General features: G+C 40.9%; 1 protein-coding gene across 4 annotated transcripts in view; it reads left to right on the forward strand.

Moving 5' to 3' along the window:
* The window catches only part of LOC148038723 (pentatricopeptide repeat-containing protein At2g33680-like), a 43,661-nt gene extending 24,521 nt beyond the window's left edge, over positions 1–19,140 (forward strand). The window contains exon 6 of one of the 4 annotated variants that reach the window (XR_015690308.1): positions 18,716–19,140. The gene's annotated coding sequence lies outside the window, so the exon portion shown is untranslated. Of the gene's footprint in view, positions 1–13,954; positions 14,648–16,291; positions 16,445–17,391; positions 17,409–18,715 lie in introns of those variants that run through there. The other 3 variants (XR_015690312.1, XR_015690311.1, XR_015690310.1) reach the window with 3 other exon arrangements.
* The last annotated feature ends 579 nt before the right edge of the window (positions 19,141–19,719 follow it).

A 19,719-nucleotide genomic window follows, 5' to 3' on the forward strand; every position in this document is an offset into this window, starting at 1 on the left:
TCTGCCGTGACCTGCTCTTGTGACCCTTCGACCCACTGCTTAAGATCTTGCCATAGGGTAGGATGCTGCTTAAGCAGATCTCCCAGGCTAAGTGTTACAGGGGTAGTCACTAGCGTGGTCAGGAGATCGTTGGATACTCGTCCTTTCCCTTGCTTAGATTGTCCGGACCAATGGCCGTGATTGATCTGCGGCTTTGTTGCATCAAGGCTTGGTCTTAGCGGCACTGCTTGTGGCGCGGTTGCTTCTGCCGACTTAGGTCAAAGCGGTGATATTGGAGCGTTTACGCTGGAGAGATCATCGATCTCGTTCTCTATGATGGGCTCAGTGTCCTTGAGATGCTCTTGAGCCTCCACCCATTCCTTCACCTTTTCTATGGCCTCTAACTGTCGCTTCGGATGCGGGTATTCCCCTACCTTAGCGCTTCCCTTTTCGGCCGTCTTAGGGGTTGAAGTCTCTACCTCTGCGTCTGAAACCTTCTTTCCAGCAGGCAGAGTCGTAGCACTCTTGGTTTTTAGTACGACCTTAGCTTCCGATCTTTTCTTTTTCCGCCTGCGGATTTTCTTCCCTATCGAGGTTGCGTCAAGATTGCTAGGTCATGGCAGAGAGATGCTGGCTTGTTTCGTTTGGGCTTGGGTCATGACCCGCAATGGAATAGGTGTGGCCTCCCCATCGAGGTTTTCGACAGCCCCAATGGGACAGATGGCAAGTTGGCTGAGCTAGAGGATGGCTTTCCTTTGGGCAATCTACGAAAAGATGGGTGATTCTGCACTCTGCGCACCTTTTTGGTCAGCCTTCTTTGTTTTGTTGCTCTCTTTCAGGGCAGCATGATGAGACATGACCGGGGTGACCACAAGTCCAGCAGGTGACTGGATCATGCGTTTGCCCTCCTAGGCCCCTACCTCGTCCCCTTCCTAACGCCATCACCGGTACGGGTCGATAATCCATGAGGACCGCATTGCCCTCGTCGTCGTGCGAGACGTAAGGGTATATGTAGGTCTCTTCATCATTCGGCTCCTCCACGTAGTGTACTGGAGCGTTGCTCAGTGGGTGGGTCATGTAAGGACCAGGCGGTCTAGGAATGCCGGTAGGGTTGATGTCCATTCTAGGGACGGCTGGTTTTATATCGTTGGGCGCAGGAAGAGCCAATGGGGCTCACCTTCCGAAGAATGGCTGCGGCCTGTTCGCTAGATAAGGCTGGCCGTAGGGTTGTGAGTATGGAAGTCTTCTTGGTAATCTACAATGCGCGACATCATGGCTGAACCTACCGCAGTTAGCACAAGGTCTTGACCTAGGGTCTTGACACTCGACTGGCAAGTGGTTTCCGCCACAATACACGCATTGGACGTGTGGGCGCGTTGGTCATCTCAACATGTTTTGTAACTTGGCTAATTCCATCTTGACCTCAGCTAAGCCCTGGTCTGTCTCGGTGGCCTTCCCCTTATCTTGGGATGATGGGATTGACCGCTCATTAGAGGCTGACGTTCTCTCTGAGCTTCACGAGTTGGTCTCCTCTAGATTTGAGCTCCTGGAGCTCCGGTCTTTCAGTTGATCATCGACTCTGATGGCTTCCTCAAACACTCTAGCCACCGCGTCCCGCTGCAAGCATGAGTTGCCTGCCAAAGCCTTATATAACTCATCGTCTCAAATTCCGCTGATGAATACGGTCGAAACTGCTCTTTCGGTCGGTCGGTCGCTCAGAGAGATTCTCTTAAAGAGACTCCTCACATGGGTCACGTAGTCGCGGATGCCCTCCTTCTCTTTCTGCTTGATGTTCATCAAGCGTACTAGCAAGTTATCGGAGTATCCGGGCTCGGTGAATCTCTTGACAAAGAGATCCTTGAGGTCATTGAAGTTGGCTCGCTCTCCAGCATCTAGGTTTGTGTATCACATCCTACCCTTGTTGCCTAGGCAAAGCCCGAATGCTTGCGAGCGTTGAGTTTGGTCGTTGAGGCCGTTGGCTTCGCAGACTTGCTCAAACTACTCAACAAAGCTATATGGGTCGTCGTGAGGTTGGTACTTATCGAGTTGCTTAGCAACAATCGGTATCTTGGCCTGGCTCTTTGAGCCTTGGCTCACTCCTAATCCTGCGAGCATCGACGTAGCTAGTGTGGTGGCACTCTGCTCTACTGCTGTATTATTGAGTAGCCGTTTCATGAGAAGCTCGCTCAATGTCAAGTCTCCCTCTAGTGCTCTCTCATGGTCCGTTCGGTTTCGGCCAGCTAAGTTCAGCACTCGCTGCATCTCATGCAGCTCCATGCTTTGCCTTTGGCTCCTAGCCTGCTGATCCCTATTGTACTCGGCTATGCCCTGCAATGCCTTGCGGGCTAGCCTTCTCTTCTCTTCTAGATCTGCAATGATTGCATCTGCTGTCCTGCCGCGATGCTCGCACCGAGCGTGTGCGTCGTAACTGCTCACCAGCTGCTGAATAGCATTTGAGAATACGTTCAAATCAAGCTCCTCATTAGACCGATGGTCTGAGCTCTCTTCTGTCATGGTCGAGTTCTCACGCTCCACTACGCTGTCGATCAAGTTGAATAGAACTGACAGATCCTCATCATTGGCGCTCCTTGCTTGGTCCTACTCTGCGCTTTGATGGTTTGTCTGTCTTGGGTCCTCTCCTATTGGTGGGTTCCTTGAGTGGTTTATCTGAGTGAGTTTCTTTGGTTATTGAATACAAACCTCAATTTATGGTCACTCGGTGCGTGTGTCGTTTCTTGTGCACTTATGCCCAATCAAGCTTTCAGCTTTCTTAAGTGTACTTTAAGTGCGAGAATTCAATGTGAGTGCAGCAAGCAATTCCTCAGCTTCTTACACACTCTAGCTTGTTTCGGCCTAAGAGGCTTGTAGATCCATTTTTTGGCCGTTTTGTCAGGGTTTAGGGTTTCCTCGTATGTCGCCTTGTTCGTTTTCGGTCAATCAGGTTTTACAGCTCAGCGGTTCGCGTCTAAGTCCTTGGGTCTCGCAACTGCCTACTTCTAGCTGCCCAGCGGCTGTGCACTACAATTTCTCTTATTACGCATGCCAGAATCAAGTTCTAAGCACTCGAAGGGTTTTGTTAGTTTGCGCTGCTGCGTATTTGCCGGGTCAGGTTAAATTTTTGCAAAATTTGATAAAAAGTTACACTCGGACCAACTGGTCCGAATTGCAGGGTCCGAGTAGGTCACTCAGACGGGTCGAGACACGGGGCCAAGGGCCGAATTTTGGGGATAGACTCGGACAGTTTTGATTCGGACAGGCTGAATGGCGAATTCGGACAAGGTGATTCGGACGGGCCGAACAACACTTGGGCCGAGGGTCGAATTTAAGACGTGGCTAAGGGCCAAATTTGAGACTCGAACGGGTCGTTCGGACGGGTCGAGGCCGAATGTGCTACGTGGCAAAAAGTTTTGACTCGGACAGCCGAATGGGTTGACTCGGACGGCGGTCTGAGGGCCGGGGTCCGAGGGCCTTGGTTGAGTGGGCCTCGGACGGCGGTCGAGTGAGCCAAGTGATAAGGGCCGAGGGCCGATTCTGGGACTCGGCCCAGGAAAGGCCACTTGGATGGGCCGAACGCGGCGCGCGTAACCCGCGCGAACACAATTTTGATCGATTTACCAGATATGGATCAGCACCATGGCCATACACTTCTAGATCCTATCTAGGGGAGTAGAGGGAGAGATTCATATACCTGAATGGGCCGGTAAGTGCGTCAGTGATGAGATCGAATCGATGCGGGCTGGAGCTCTCTATCTCTCTCTCTCTCTCTCTTTCACACTGAAATGGCACAAATGGGCTCTCCCTTTGCCTCCTGGCTCTCATGCCCCTTGCCAAGTGTGGCGTTGATACCCCCAATCACTCACTCGCCGATCTTAGACATCACTAGCGAGCATTTTATCCATTTTGCACAATTATTGACCTGTTTGCCCTGTTTTGAAACAGTAAACCCTACCCTTCTCCGGTTCGATTTCCTAATTCTAACCTACACTAAATGCAACAAAAATCGAAGTCAAAAAATCGAAATAGATTCTTTATGCTTTCCAATCATCAAACAACCAAAATATCCCAAAATACTTACTTGCTTGAAGATCAAAAACACCCAAACTTCCTACCTATCTCAAGCTCCGTTTTTGGGGATGAATCCCCTACTTCGATGCTTGATATGAGGCACGCAAGTGCTCAAGCTTGAATCCATTTGTCCCGGCAATGGAACCAAAATGTGAGAGCTTTCGCTCAACCGCCAAGATCCACGGACCGCTTATTGTTTTAAGCGTTCCAAGCGAGCTCTAATGACTATCTCTCACCTAGCTGACGCGCTGTCAATCCTACGAGTGTAGTGAGCTTACCTTGATGCTTGATCGAGTACCCTCCTCTCTCTTGCACTCCGGTAGCTCCACGATTCTTGATGCTAGCTCAAGCATCCTCAATCCTCCTCCATCTCCAAGCTCCATCCTCCATAGCCGTGCGCGCAAGAGAAGAGAAGAAGAGAAGAGGAGATGGTGAAGAGCTTCACCCTCTTGATCTCTCACTCCCACACACTCACTCCCTCACACTTTCACACTCCCTCTCTCAAGAGCACACACAAGCAAGAAGGAGAGAAGAAGAGAGGAAAAAGAAGACTCTTTTTGCCACACACCCAAAGAATGAGCTTCTCATTCACTTTTCAACTTTATATACAAAACCCTAAATCCCTTTTGGGCGGTCATCCCCTTTTTTCCTTTTTTACATGGCTGGCTGTAGCCTAGGCCATTTTTCTCATTTTCCACCACTTTAATTTTATTATATTCCCCACTAATGCGTACAATTTACACAGGAGCGAGCCTGGCGCTCTTTTACAAGGATTCGGGAGCGCTTCCATATTTAATGGTGTGCCTTTTACTCTTTTGTTGTCTCGGGGCGAGACTGAGACTTTCCGAGGGTCGTGCCTGAACATTTAAAATTTTCAGGGTCTGGTTATCGGTCAAGGCGCATTTTTCTGCTTTTATCATGCGCCTTTTTTGCTATTTCCTTTTTTCCATTTTCCGCTCCTCCGTGCTGTGGAAAACATGGTAACAAACCCCCTTCCCATTGGAAAAAATTAAAAGCAAGTCCCCTTAGACCTCTCTCTCTTTGTCATTAACACAAAGTTCATAACTCCTATCATAGAGATGATGAAGGGGAATTGTGAAATTTTTTTCATTGGGAAGAGGCTTGCTAGTAATCCTCTTATTGGTGAACAAAATATTACAAAACAATTGCCCCTTTGGAAACCTACTCTCCCACTCTCTCCTTTAATAAAAGGGGCCTCCTCCCCTTCGAAACCACTCTTGGAGGAGTTCGGCCCATCTGGCTTTACGCCCGTGTAAATTCGGTTGATCATTAAGCCACTTAATGCTTTCATGATCCGATAAAATTAAAAGTTTGGCACCATACAAATAGTGCCTTCATTTCTTCATTGCATGTACTATTGCATACAACTCCCTCTCATAAACATAATAATTCTGTTTTGCGCGATCTAATTTCTTGCTTTCAAAAGCAACTGGTCGACCTTCTTGTAATAAGACCGTGCCTATTGCCTTATCACTGGCATCAGCTTCAACCACAAATGGTTTATTGGGATCCACTATTAATAATACTGGAGCTATAGCAATAGCTACCTTAAACTTTCATTTTGGTCTGTTCCCCAATTAAAACTTTTCCCTTTCCCTTTAAGTTGGTCTATCATTGGAACAGCTATTTTGACATAATCTCAAATGAATCTACGATAAAATCCAAATAAACCTAGGAAGATCTGCAACTCTTCTAGGTTCCTTGGAGGTGGCCATTCAATAATTGCCCTTACTTTTTCTGGATCCATGTTGATTCCCTCTTTCGATATAATATGCTCCAAATATTTGATCTCTCGTGCAAAGAATTCACATTTAGTTTTCTTCGCATAAAGGGAATGTGTTCTTAACAGTTGGAATACTAATTGCAAGTGTTCCAAATGTTCTTCTCTTGATTTACTAAAGATCAAGATATCATCCAAGAAGACTACTATAAAATGTCCTAGATAGGGCCGTAAAACACTATTCATCAGCTTCATAAAGGTAGCTGGTGCATTAGTGAGGCCAAAAGGCATCACCAAAAAATCATAATGCCCGTATCTAGTACGAAATGCCGTCTTGGAAACATCTTGTGCCTTAATTCTTACTTGGTGATAGCCTGATCTTAAATCTATCTTTGTGAAGAATTTTGCCCCTTGTAATTGATCAAAAAGATCTTCCATTCTGGGCATAGGAAATTTATTCTTCACGGTTATTTTATTAAGTGCTCTATAGTCAACACAAAGTTGCATAGAACCATCTTTTTTCTTTACCAATAAAATTGGTGAAGCCCAAGGTGAATTACTGGGTTGAATAAACCCTTTATCCAGGTAATCCTTAATTTGTCTTTCAACTTCTTGATGTTGTGTTTCACTTAACCTATACGGTGGTTTTGAAATAGGGTGTGTATCCTTATTTATATCAATTGGGTGATTTATATCACCCCTATCTGGTGGAAGGCCACTTGGTAAATCAGAAGGAAACACATCTTTAAAATCATCTAACAAACTACTCAATTCATTATTAACATTGAACTCACAAACATAAGAAAATTGTTGCTTTATATTACAGAAAGTAAAAGTATTCTGTACAGGAAAAGACCATAGCATATATACCTCACAAACTTCCTTCTTTATCAGCTTCTGAACTTCAGTAGAACACAGCAAAGGATTATCAGATACTTCATGTTCACCTTGAATAACAAAAGTCTTACCATCCCTTTCAAATTCCAGTGTATTATGGTGATAACTACGTTTTAAGGATGGTTCTAATCCCCATAGCCACTCCCTCCCCAGAGCAATATCAGCTCTTTCCATGTTCATTATTTGGAAATCAAGTTTATCTTTATATCCTTGAATCTCAATTTCCAAATTGGATACCATTGTATCCCATATTTTATTGTCCTGGCCTTGCATCATACGAATAACATATTGATGCCCACTCGTTTGTTGGGAAAGTTTCAATTTTTTGACAAGTGCATAATTTATAAAATTATGTGTGGCAGAGTCATCAATCATAACTCTAATCCTCTTTCTAGCTATCAATCCATGTACTCTAAGTAAATCATGTGGCCCAAAAGTAGGCTGCTACATAGAAGTTGACATACAATACTTATGTTGTACATCCATGTGCAAGACCTCTAAAGATTTATACTTTTCATGGCTCTTTAATTCTAAGGTCTGCACTATATGGATTTGTTTTTCTTTTCCCTTGCCCTTGTCCTTATCTTTTCCTTTGTCTTCCCCCTTTTTCTTTTGAGGGCAATTCCAAGCAGCATGGTTAGGGGATAGGCAATTGAAACACAACTTTTCTTTTTTGGCCTTATCAAAGTCATCAGGACTTAACTTTGGCCTCATATATGGTTTCTTTTCAAAAGGTTGTTTTTTACCCTTAAAAAATGGCATTTTCCTTTTAAATTTGCCCACAAATTTTGAGGTTTCCAATTCCTTAGACTTGGGCTCCGTATCAGTGAGACAAGTGAGTGTACCTGGACGCATACTATCTTCATGAATTAATGCAAATTTAATTGCCTCTTCCAGCATCTTAGGTAAACTTCGTTTTACTTCCTTTTTACAGGCTTTATCTAGTCCCCTAATGAATCCTCTTGTTTTTTGGAATTCATCTATTCCTTCCAGTTTGAGGATTATCTCGCGATATTCCTCCACATATGTCAGTAGGGGTCTTCCCTTTTGTCTGACATAATCCCAATCTTTCCAATTTCTTTCCATTTCATTTTCAGGAAGAAATTCTTTCAAAAAGACGGATTCAAATTGAGCCCAGGTTTCAGGTATTTTATTCGCCTCCTTTAAAGTTCGCTACCGCTTATATGCTTTGGGCCCCAAAGTTAAACTAGCCTCCAGTGCTTGGAGATGTGGTGGGGTATTTTTTAATTTATATAAATCTTTCCATTTTTGGAGGAAATTAAAGATTGTGTCTTTATTCCTATCTTTTTCCTCCTCGTAAAATTGAGGTGGTTTCATATCCTTTAGAACTGGATTATCCCTTAATTTATTGTAATGTTGGGATTCCTTAGGATCGCGCATAGTCACATCTAAATCTTTCGATGAAGATGGGACATCTGAGATTTCTATCTTATTTTTATCTCTTTCCAACAATAAAGTTAATTGAGATTTTATTTCAGCAAGTGTTTGAGTTAAAAATTCCATTTGAACCCCCTGAGTTTGCACACGAGCAGTAAGATCATCCAATTGCTCTCGCGTAGCAAAAAATTCTTCCCATTGTTCTTCTTGTATTTCTGGTTCATGGGGATCTACCATAACTAGAGCTTTCCATTACCCTTTCTTTCCCTTTTTCTGCCATTAATACACTGGAATTGAAAAGCAAAGATAATAAATTTGCATACAAAGTAAAGTACTTTCCTGATTTTAATGGCAGGCGGTGGTTGCTGGTTTGGAAAGAAACCCGAAGAGTAAGGAACAAATTTTATCTTCCCAGACTAGAGCAGTGAAGCAGTCATGTTGGAATTTCAATTTCCTGACTTCAGTCGTGTATGACACTTTTTTGTCCCTCACAGCAGTCGTGACAACAGTCGTGTCATGTCCATCTCACAGCAGTCGTGACAACAATCGTGTCACGTTTCCTCGCGACCCCACGCCTGGTCCTCGCGACCCCACGCCTGGTCGTTTCGTCTGAACGTTCCTTCTGCCCGTAACGTGTCACTTTTTACGTGACGTGGCACGTCTCATTTTTTTTTTCTTCACGGCCCGTCACGCTTTCACGGCGTCTTTTTTCGGTCAGTACTCATTAATGACGAGTGACACGCGACCTTGCGAAGGACTGACAACCTGGCGAACGACTGGCGACCTGGCGAATGACGGATCTGGCCGTTGAACCATAGGCTCTGATACCAATGAAAGATGAGACAGAAAAACGATGAAAACTTCTCTGAGTACGAGCGATTCTCCTCCCAGCCATGCCTAGATAAGTGCTAGCACCCCTCTCCTATTTCCTCTGCCAGTCGTCCACTTTTCTTGAGTCCTACTATTATTGGACTCTCTTACTCTCTAGGCTCCCCTTAACCCGGTTCGGGCGCCCAAGAGTCCGGACGGTCATTCTCGTGCATGTTTTCCTAGATTTACCTTAACCTTACATTAAATGTCACTTTTAATGTCACATTAATGTCACAACTATGCTGGGACATATCAGGAATGCAGAAACTTCACATGCAGCTTGGACAATTTTTGAGAGCATGTTTTCAGTAAATACAAAGGCACGAAAGATTCAACTCAAGCAAGAGTTGAATGCCTTGAAGAAATGAAAAATGTCTATTAATGAGTATGTTTTGAAGGTGAGGAGCATTGCAGATGCCTTAGCAGCGATTGATGCAATGCTAGATGATGATGATTTGGTTTCATACACTCTGAGTGGCCTTAACAATGAGAAGGCATGAAAATCATTTGTCACTTCAGTATATGTACAGAAGCCATTTTCAGATTTTGATGAGCTGATCTCTCTCATGATTACTGAAGAGATTAATATGCAGGGTGATTTGTCTGAAAGAAATGGTGAACAGGTCCAAGCATTTTACTCGAGTTCAAGAAGGAGACGTGGAAGATCCTCTTCAAGAGGCCGTGGTATGGGACGTGCTGGCGATAACCAACAAAACAGATTCAATCAACAGTTTGATGAAATGCAGGTTTCTGGAGGCAGAGGAAACTTTAGAGGCAGGGGGAGCTCTACAGGAAGAGGTGGATGGCAGAATAGAGGTTCTAGAAATTCTTCTATTGTTTGCCATTATTGTGGCAAAACATGCTATATTGCAGCCCATTGCTATGCAAAGAAGGATGATATTCGCAGTGGTAAATTGCAGCAAGGAAACTATGCATCATCTTCACGACAGAATGAAGACAAAAATGAGCATTTGTTTGTCATGCAGCATATGATGAATGCAGTTACAGGAAAGGGGACATATGATGATGTATGGTATGTTGATTCAGGTGCATCTAATCATATGACCAGTCATGTTGAATGATTTGGAGAGATGCAAGACTTATAAAACCCAGGTTATGTACAGACGGGTGATGATTCATGCCATCCAATTTCACACATTGAAAAGGTTCCCTTATCCTTGTATGATGGCCAGACAAAGAGTCTGACAGATGTATTACATGTGCCTTTAATTACAAAGAATCTAGTGTCTGTTGGCTGAATGGTAGAGCAGGGGTTGCAGGTTCGATTCAATGCAAAAGGTTGTTTTGTAGAAGACTTTAATGATAAGTGCAGGTTGGTCGCAAAAGGAAGTAGAGTTGGTCGAATGTTCACTTTAGATGCTGGAATTCCTGCAATGGATGCTACTATGTATGCTAAAGGAAAAGAAGTAGTTGCAGATATTGAAAGGTATTGGATATGCAAATATGCAAAGTCTGAAATTAATGCAGTCCTCCAGAGGATTGGTTACAGAGTTGCTTTCTTTTACAGTTGCAGAATTGCATAAAGTCTGTGAAGCATGCCAGTTTGGTAAGCAGGCAAGACAACCCTTCTCACATGACAGAGAAGTGAGTAGAAAAATACTTTATGTAGTGCATACCGATGTTTGGGGGCCTACACAGAATGTATCTCTTGGTGGCAGCAAATACTTTGTCACATTTATTGATGACTGTTCAAGGAAGTTACGGGTATACTTTATGAAGAAAAAAAGTGATGTGTTTAAGCACTTCAAATCTTTTAAGGCAATTGTTGAAACAGAAACGGGCTTAAAAGTAAAGTGCTTGAGATTAGATGGAGGGGGAGAGTACCTCTCTAATGAGTTCCGTGGCTTCTTGTGGACTCATGGGATAATAAGACAATTTACTTGCAGATATACCCCACAGCAAAATGGTGTTGCAGAAAGAAAAAACTGGCATATTGCAGAAGTTGCACGGGCATTAATGGCTGAAAAGAATATGCCCAAACATTTTTTGTCTAAGGCTGTCAATACTGCTGTTTACATTATGAATAGAACTCCCACAATTGCAGTTCATGGGATGACTTCTGAAGAATGCTTTACTGGCAAGAAGCCTGATGTATCGCACTTGAAGGTATTTGGCTGTGTTGCATACGTTTATGTGCCAGATGAGCTACGAAAGAAGCTTGATCCAAAGGCAGAAAAATGTGTTTTTATTGGATACTCTTTAGAGCAGAAAGTGTATTGTTGTTATAACCCTGTCACAGGTGAGTTGAGAGGGAGCATGGATGTTATATTTGATGAGATGGGAAGTTGGTATACACTTGTTGGTGATGTTTTGGATGGTGATAATGATCAGGACAGCTATGTGCAGAAAGATAAACAAGAATCACAAAGTCTTAGTGGACCAAAAACATCATTTGGTACTACACCTACAGTGAGCCCTTGGTCTGGGAGACTAAGGAGGAGCCCCACATCTTCAGGTGGATCTATAAGTGCTGCAGGGAAGGACAAAGGAAAGAAGAAAGTGCTGGATGGTAATGATGCATCTACTAGTCATTTGGGATTTGACGGAGATTCCAGTGGTTCAAAGAGCTTGGATGATGAGCTTGGTATTTCTTCAGTCAAGACACCAGGTGTACAGAGAGCTCATGGTAATGTAAAGGCTCCATTGAGTGATCCGATGGTACGCAGATCTAGGAGGGTCAGATACCCTATTAAAAGATTTGGTTTTGAAGGTTATACAGCTCACCATTATGCTTATATGGTGAAACTAGTTGAGAATGTTAAGCCCACTTGTTTTGAGGATGCTGTTGGTTATGCTTATTGGGATACATTAATGGATGATAGAGGCCAACGTGACTTGGGATTTGGTATCCTTGCCTAAGGGTAAGAAAGCTATTGGCTGTAAGTGGGTTTACAAAGTCAAGCATAATGCAAATGGTTTGATTAGCAGGTATAAGGCTAGGCTGGTTGCAAAAGGCTATGCTCAAACATATGGCATAGATTATGAAGAGACATTCAGTCCAGTTGCTAGGATGGCAACTGTTAGATATGTGATTGCCTTGGTAGCAGCTAAAGATTGGAGTTTGCAGCAAATGGATATTAAGAATGCCTTCTTGCATGGTGAATTGCAAGAATAAGTGTATATGGAGCAGCCAACAGGTTATGAGGATTTAGAGCATCCTACATATGCGTGCAGGTTAAAGAAGGCGCTTTACGGGCTCAAGCAAGCATCTAAAGCATGGTTTGACAAGATTGGAGAGTATCTTCTCAATATTGGATTTTGTATTTCTGATGTTGATCACTCACTTTATGTGAGAAAGGGAGATGCAGGTTTGGTCATCATAGTCATCTATGTGGATGACTTGATTATTATAGGTGACAGTGACAATGGGATTGCTGAAGTTAAGGATTTCTCGAAGAAGAAGTTTGAGATGAAAGATTTGGGTGAGCTGAGATACTTTCTTGGTATTGAGGTGATCAGATGCGATGATGGTATATGGCTATCCCAAAGGCAGTATGGCTTGGATATGTTATCCAAGTATGGTATGATAGCGTGTAAGCCTCTTTTAGTACCACTAGAGCAAAATGTGAAGTTGAGTGCTAATGTTGGGGATGAGATAGAAGACCCTACTATGTTCAGGAGGATAGTAGGGAGTTTGATTTACATGACTATCACAAGGCCAGACTTGAGCTATGCTATTAGCCTTGTCAGTCAGTTTATGCAGATGCCTAGAAAGCCTCATTTGGATGCAGTTAGACGTATATTGAGGTATGTGAAGTCCACTTTACATTATGGACTTTTTTATGAGGCAGGTAAGAACGTATAGGTCTTTGGATACACAGATGCAGATTGGGCTGGTAGCATGTCAAACAGAAGATCTACAAATGGATTCATGTTTTCCCTTGGTAGTGCAGCAGTTACATGGAGTAGCAAAAAGCAACCTACAGTTGTCTTATCGAGTACAGAGGCTAAGTATAGAGGTGTTGTTATGGCAGCATGTGAGGTGGTATGGCTACAAAAGTTATTAGGTGATTTGGACGTGCAGGGAGATGGTCCAGTTGTCATTCATTGTGATAACATGAGCAGCATATAGCTAGCTAGAAATCCAGTGTTCCATGCTAGGACAAAACACATTGAGGTGCACTACCACTTTGTTAAGGAGAAGGTACTTGCATGAGAGATTGACTTGGTATATGTCAGCACACAAGATCAGATAGTTGACATTTTCACAAAGGCATTGGGTGCAGAGAAGCTTCGAAAGTTTCGAAGCTTACTTGGAGTTGCAAACATAGAGTTGAGCTTGAGGGGGAGTGTTGAGATGGCAAGCTCAACACGTGCGGACATTGATGATGGACCACTTGGCTAGATGGGTCTGCACGTCTACACTTAGCACGTTGGTGGTCATTATGATACTCACGTGGCCACTGACTTATCACTTATTATATTTAGTTTATTACACCTACCTACAGCTGGCAAAGACATAGCGCCAGTCGATTAGTGTAGTTGATTATGCACTATTTGACTTAGTAGGCCACTTTCCTTTATGTTGTATCTTATCTATACTTTGTGTACATTGTATAGTGTGTAGAAGTAGAAGAAGAAACCGGCAAGAAAATGTTTTGGCATCCATCTCTCTTCTTGTGTTCTTGAGTGAGCTTCCTCTTGTGTATACAATGTGCGTTTGGCGCCGCATCTCAAGTAAGTCTCCCCACCACGCGATTCTTGACATATGTTACCCTTTTCGAAGGTGATCAATGCATAAGAGAAGGCTTGGTCTAGTAGATGATAATCTCACAAGGCTTGCTTCTTGGATGTGTGGAAGTTCTTGTCACCAGTGTACATAAAAAATGTGTGAAGGTGTTGGCCCTTGATAATAATAAGATTGAGTTCCAAGAAAGTACAATTGTGCAATGGCTAATTGAATTAATGATAAGTATCTCCTCTCTTGAATCAAATTATGATGCTTTACCTCTCCCTTTTACTTTTTTTTTTGGATTGATGTAGGGAAGAAAGTGAGACTTGATGAGTCTTCAAAGGAGGACTCTGACTTGTTCCCCTCTCCTCCCCAACTTGTGGTCACTAGAAGCACGTAACCACAAAGGTGGAGAGTAACAAAATCCTGATAACTGACATCCATGAAGGTGGAGGTAGCCATTGCACTTGCATGTGAGGGATGAGTGACCTCGAGAGAGGGTGGACATGCTTTGATGAGGTAAACTAGGAAGGGAAAGAGAAAGCTCATAGTATTAGAGAGTGGAACCACAGAGATTGGAGTTGAGGAGAGTGATGATCAACAAAGCATCAAATCATTTAGTGCACAACAAGGAGTAGCTATGCACATGACCAAAAGATGCATAGACAATAAATAGGAAAGGAGCGCACGACAGAAGTTGGGGATACGAGTAGGGAGATTACTCTCATTGCCACTTGTGACAAGCATATTGTGCAAGCTTACATTGAAGATCGTATGAAAACGTTGATTGTGAGTATTTGTAAGAGATGGTGATGTATTATTGTATGTTGTTTTTTCTTTTTGTATTATTATTGATATTATTATATTTTAACATATAGATGTGGACATCCATCCCTTTTCCTCCCATCCCATTATGTTGTTTGGTTGCCATGCCCATGATAAGATAAGTGACCACGAGGTACAAGCAACTCTTGGAGACCTTTTTCAGCAATGGATACATAAGAGGGCTGGGTATATTCATAGTATCATTGGAGACTCCAAGGCACTAGTGTAGATCAATTGATGAGTCAATTACAAAGAAATGAGACGTCACTCGCTTAGGAAGCACTAGAAGTTTGGGGCAAAGATTAGTGATAATGTTATATTTGAAATAGAAACCTTTATCTTACAGCTTGGATAAATGAGATAAACACATATGATCGGCCCTAAACCCTAAACCCCTATTATATTCTAGTGTGAATACTTTTTGTGTTGCTACCATTTTTAATGGTTCCTAATAGCCTTTCTAGATAATGCAAAGCAAGGTAATACATACATGTAGATTATCGCTTTATTAAAGTGAAAAGTGTGATTGAGGGGGAGGTTTTTTTTAGCAATATCTCATATAAACATGTATATAGAGAACCATTTCGTTCTATGCTTGGATTGCTTTCTTTATATGAGTGAATAGGTAGAATCAATGTGCTTGAAACCCTAAACTAGAATCTATATAGGTTGGTACAAAAGGGGATTGTTTATACCTCATATCTAGACCTCATGTGTAGAGCAAGAATGGTGGGTAGGCCGACCGTGTGTCTATATTTGAAAACTTGAACAAGAATGAGAAGGCATGAATGCGCATAAGAAGCCATCACCCATTTCCACATGATATAAGATACCATTGATTGCTCTTACTAATGCTATGTGGAATGTAGTTCCTTCAAGATTATCTTCTAATTCATTTTACTATAAGGTCCTAAACCTCAATGCAGTAACATTAGCATAATTATAATTTACCAAGTGGAGGACAAATATGATATGGTTGTATCACTAATCCAACAAAAAGAGGCACAACTTTGACTCCAAATTTGGATCCAAGTGGGGTGAAGCATACTATAGTGTTAATGAAAAGCTCGTTAAAAAAATACAACACTTGGTGAGAGTTGTAAATTAGCATTGGAGAAAAGTGATACCAATAATTTTCTACCTCTCAATAGTTATTAGTCATGTGTATTTAGACTACATTGATCCAAAATAATAGCATTTTTTACCATTACAGAGAGGTTTTGTGCTTGGAGTGGGACTCAAAGATTGACAATATTTTAAATGAGGAGAGAATATAAACATTGGTATCCTTGAAGCTAAATGAGCTAGACTGTGTTAGGTTATTAAAGGCCATGGAGAGTTTTGACAAGGAAATTCAAGTATTGATGGACATGTCCAAATGTAGGTTTCTCTCTTTAATTTAGATTTGATGCATTAGAAGCTAAACACATTATTATTAAATGATAAACTAGGATTTGAGCATATGAAAACACACCATTTTAAAATTAAGTGTCAAATCAAAAACTTTCTGGGCCACGCTATAGGATGGTAGAAAAAAATTACTTTTGAGTTGGGAGGAAACATTTGAGTGGATAATGATTTTTTCTTCTTGTTTACACCATAGAAGATAAAGAGAAAACATAGAAAATACATGTTTCATACAATTTTTTACGATGTCAAACCAAATGATGATATTGAGTCTCATAAGTCTTGCAACTTAGTAGGATGGAGGCTTCTCTATAAGCATAAAATATTATCCTTCTATACTAGCATGTTTGTGATTCTATCTTATCATTGTTTTCTCCATACATAATAGTGATTTTATTTGATAAGTTCATGTATAGTCAGTTGGAGGGGAGGATGTTGCAAACTTTACCATGAGAATATGAGGACTGGGTGAACTTGAAGGAGGAGTAGTCCATGTACGAGGATAAAAAAATTGAGCAGCAATGGGATGAGGAAGTATATTGGAGATACCTTTACTTTCTCGACTACCTTAAAGGTAAATTTTCATCCAACGAGAAAACAATAAACCAGAAATACTCAAATGAAAAAATTTGCAAGAGACACAGGATTCAAACCCCTAGTAAGTAATTTGACATGTATTTCTTTCACAAATATGTCACCCTTCATTGTATCCTTCATAAGAGATTGTGGTTGGTGCAGAAACATTATATCAACAATGCAAATTTTTGGAAAATGAAAACATAAGAGCAAGTAGAGTCCTATTATTGACCAAAAAAGACTGAGTGGAGATTGATCCTTATTGCCAATTAATTTGGTTTCTCCAATCCCTGGAGATTTGATATTTAACAATTGGTAGCCAACATATCTTGTGTACCGATGTGGAAATATGTTGCCAAACACGACTCATGTCTACATTTTTATAGGCCTTATGATTGAGACCATTGAAGAGCAGACCATAATTCTAGGTACAAGTAGTGTGAGAGAGAAATAGATGCATGGAGATTGTTTTAAATTGAAAATTTTCCATCTATTCCATACTCATCCAAATTATGATAAAGATTCTCAATGTTCCATATTTAGACTTGTTTTAAATACACTTTTATTACAATGGAAACAACAATTGAGAACGTTTGTGTCATTAGTATGGATAGAATGATAGAGAAAGTTCTCTCAAATCTTGCATTGAGGACGCTTACCTTCTATACCCTTACATGAAGAGGTGCAATAGCAGTGGAAAGCACAGAGGGGAGTATTGAGGACATAAGATTATATCCCACTCAAATGCAAAGTTTGAAGCATTGAGCTAGTAAGGTTGAGTTTGTTGTAATCATAATATGGAAAGCTTTTTTTTCTCCTCTTTACAATATTAGTAAACAAACATGACTCATGATTTTTATGTATTATAATCATATGATGTGAAAGATTTTGAACCTTCTTCCTCTTTACATTATCAATAACAATGGTTTGTCTTGTGTAGAGGAGAAAAGAATTAAAGAGCGTGAACCTACAATGCTAGAAGATGTGACACTTACACATACATGTAAACAAACAAGCCTAATGAACTTTATGTATAGTAATATTCAAAAAGAAAGTGTAGTTAACAATCACCTCTATTTGGAGAGCGCCATATTGGCATTCATGTGGAAGTACCCTTGCAAGACATTGTCTCTCATAACTCCATGATGGAAAAGGTGAAGTGGCATACCATTCTATGTGACCCGTTCAAAACGAGAAATGCTATATGAAGTGATCAAACAAGTCAGGGTTCTTCCGATTGGTGGAGGCATTGGAGGAAATCAATCTACACAAAATAATCAAGGTTGATGAAGAAATCACAAACACAACATATAATATCATGGTGGCATGACAATGTTGTGCATGGATTGAGGGATCCAATTCCATCATAAAACTTCCACTCCGAGGTGGAGTTAGTTAATCATGCATCAAAGTTACATGCATAATTTTCAACACAACACTCTCCATGGTGGAGCTCATTGAGCAAGTTGTGGATGATGGTCACGCAGACTAATAGAGTCAAAGAAGAGATGTTGGGCCTTGTGTATGACACAACTTGTTCATAGTAACGAGATATTTGTTTTGTGTCATCGGAGGTAGAGAGGCGAGTGGTATTGAGTTTTGAATATGATCATCTTGATTTCTTTAATAATATCAAACTTAGTTGCTCCTTTTACTAACAGTGATAGCTAATATTAATATTTTTGCTTGAAATACAAGTACATGTGACACATATTCTAGCATACATGCACTCAGATGTCAATTATGGGACAATTATCCCTTTGATCCATGGATCTTTTTTTTAGTGCATCATGCGATTAGTCATGAATATTATGTGAGGATTTTTTATAGAATTCATGACATATAACATAATTATATATTAATGGGTACAAGGTACAACAAGAGCCCTAATGAGAGATTGGTATGAGATCCATTATTATGAAACTAATGAAGAGTTGTTCTTGGACTTTTAGTGAATTTCTAATCCCTTAGCAAAAGAACCATATGTTGTAGATGGTATGCAATGTGGTACAACTTTTAGGAGTTAATTTTTGCAAACATACACTATATTAGCTTGCAATTTGGGATATGATGCCCTTGCATCAACAAAGTTAGATTCTCAAAGACAAATCATATGCTTGCATCCCTTTGCCAAAGAGGGGAGATTTTCGAGAGCAATGTTAACATGTTTATGTAAACCTCTATAATATCAAATTGTAGTAGAGTTCTTTTTTTTTTCCATACCAAACATATGCATACTTACATTTTCTACTATTCATCTACAGCTGTCTCCACAATTCGGAAGCCTATTGTGTTCAATGAGGAGGAGAACTTGAGCAAGCTATTCCAATTGATTAGAAGCGATTTATGGTCTATTCCAGTTCCAACACGCACTTTCCTAACTTGATAGGTTTGTTGAATCAAAAAATAAGGACAAGAATTCTAGATCCCTCTTCAACTCCATATTCCAACATTTAGTTAACAGTTTTGAAGAAAAATGGAACATTGAGATTTTTTAAGGATATGTAGCCAGTGAAAAGTTGACCATTAGAAATGTGGGAGCATGACTCGTTGTAAATGAGTTGGATGAAGCTTTTGCAAGGAGAGCCATATATTCATCGGGAGAATTTTATTCAAGCTATAACCAATTTCAATTAGCTCTTGAGAATAGAGATCTTACCGTGATAAAGGCTCCATTGGGTTTAGTTCACACGTGTATCTTGCCGCAAGGGCCTATAAAATCTATGGTCCACATGATGAATGTCATGAATAAAGTGCTCATAGATTATATTTCATATTTATGCCTTTTTTGGATGATGTACCTATCAAAGGATATGTAATAGAAGAGAAAGATGAGAAAGTGGATGACTAGGTTTGTAGAAAGTTCGTGGCATCTCACATTGTCTATTGTGAAAAGATATTGACCAGGCTTAAAGAAGTGAATTTAAGACTTTTGGGTCAAAAATTAGTCTTTGGAGTAAATGAAGTATTGATTGTTGGTAATATATGTGGGCCTTATGGAAGAAAACCATTCCGAGATGAAAGTGGATGCCATATAGAAGATTACGAGACTTGTTCTTTTGTGTTTGAAGTGAGAAGGGTTTTAGGTGCTTATGTGTTTTACTTGATTTTGATATTCCATTCTGCTCATATTACAAAAGATTTATACCAATTTTTTAGAAAGGGGCAAAAATTCTATTGGGACAAAAAACACATGAAGGTCATGAAAAAATTGAAGAAGTTATTGAGGACTGCACCTACTTTAAGAAAATAAGATTACATGGATGGA

Source organism: Lygodium microphyllum, chromosome 3, assembly GCF_053477565.2.
Source record: "Lygodium microphyllum isolate KBCC chromosome 3, Lygodium_microphyllum_v1.1.10, whole genome shotgun sequence".
Classification (NCBI taxonomy): Eukaryota; Viridiplantae; Streptophyta; class Polypodiopsida; order Schizaeales; family Lygodiaceae; genus Lygodium; species Lygodium microphyllum.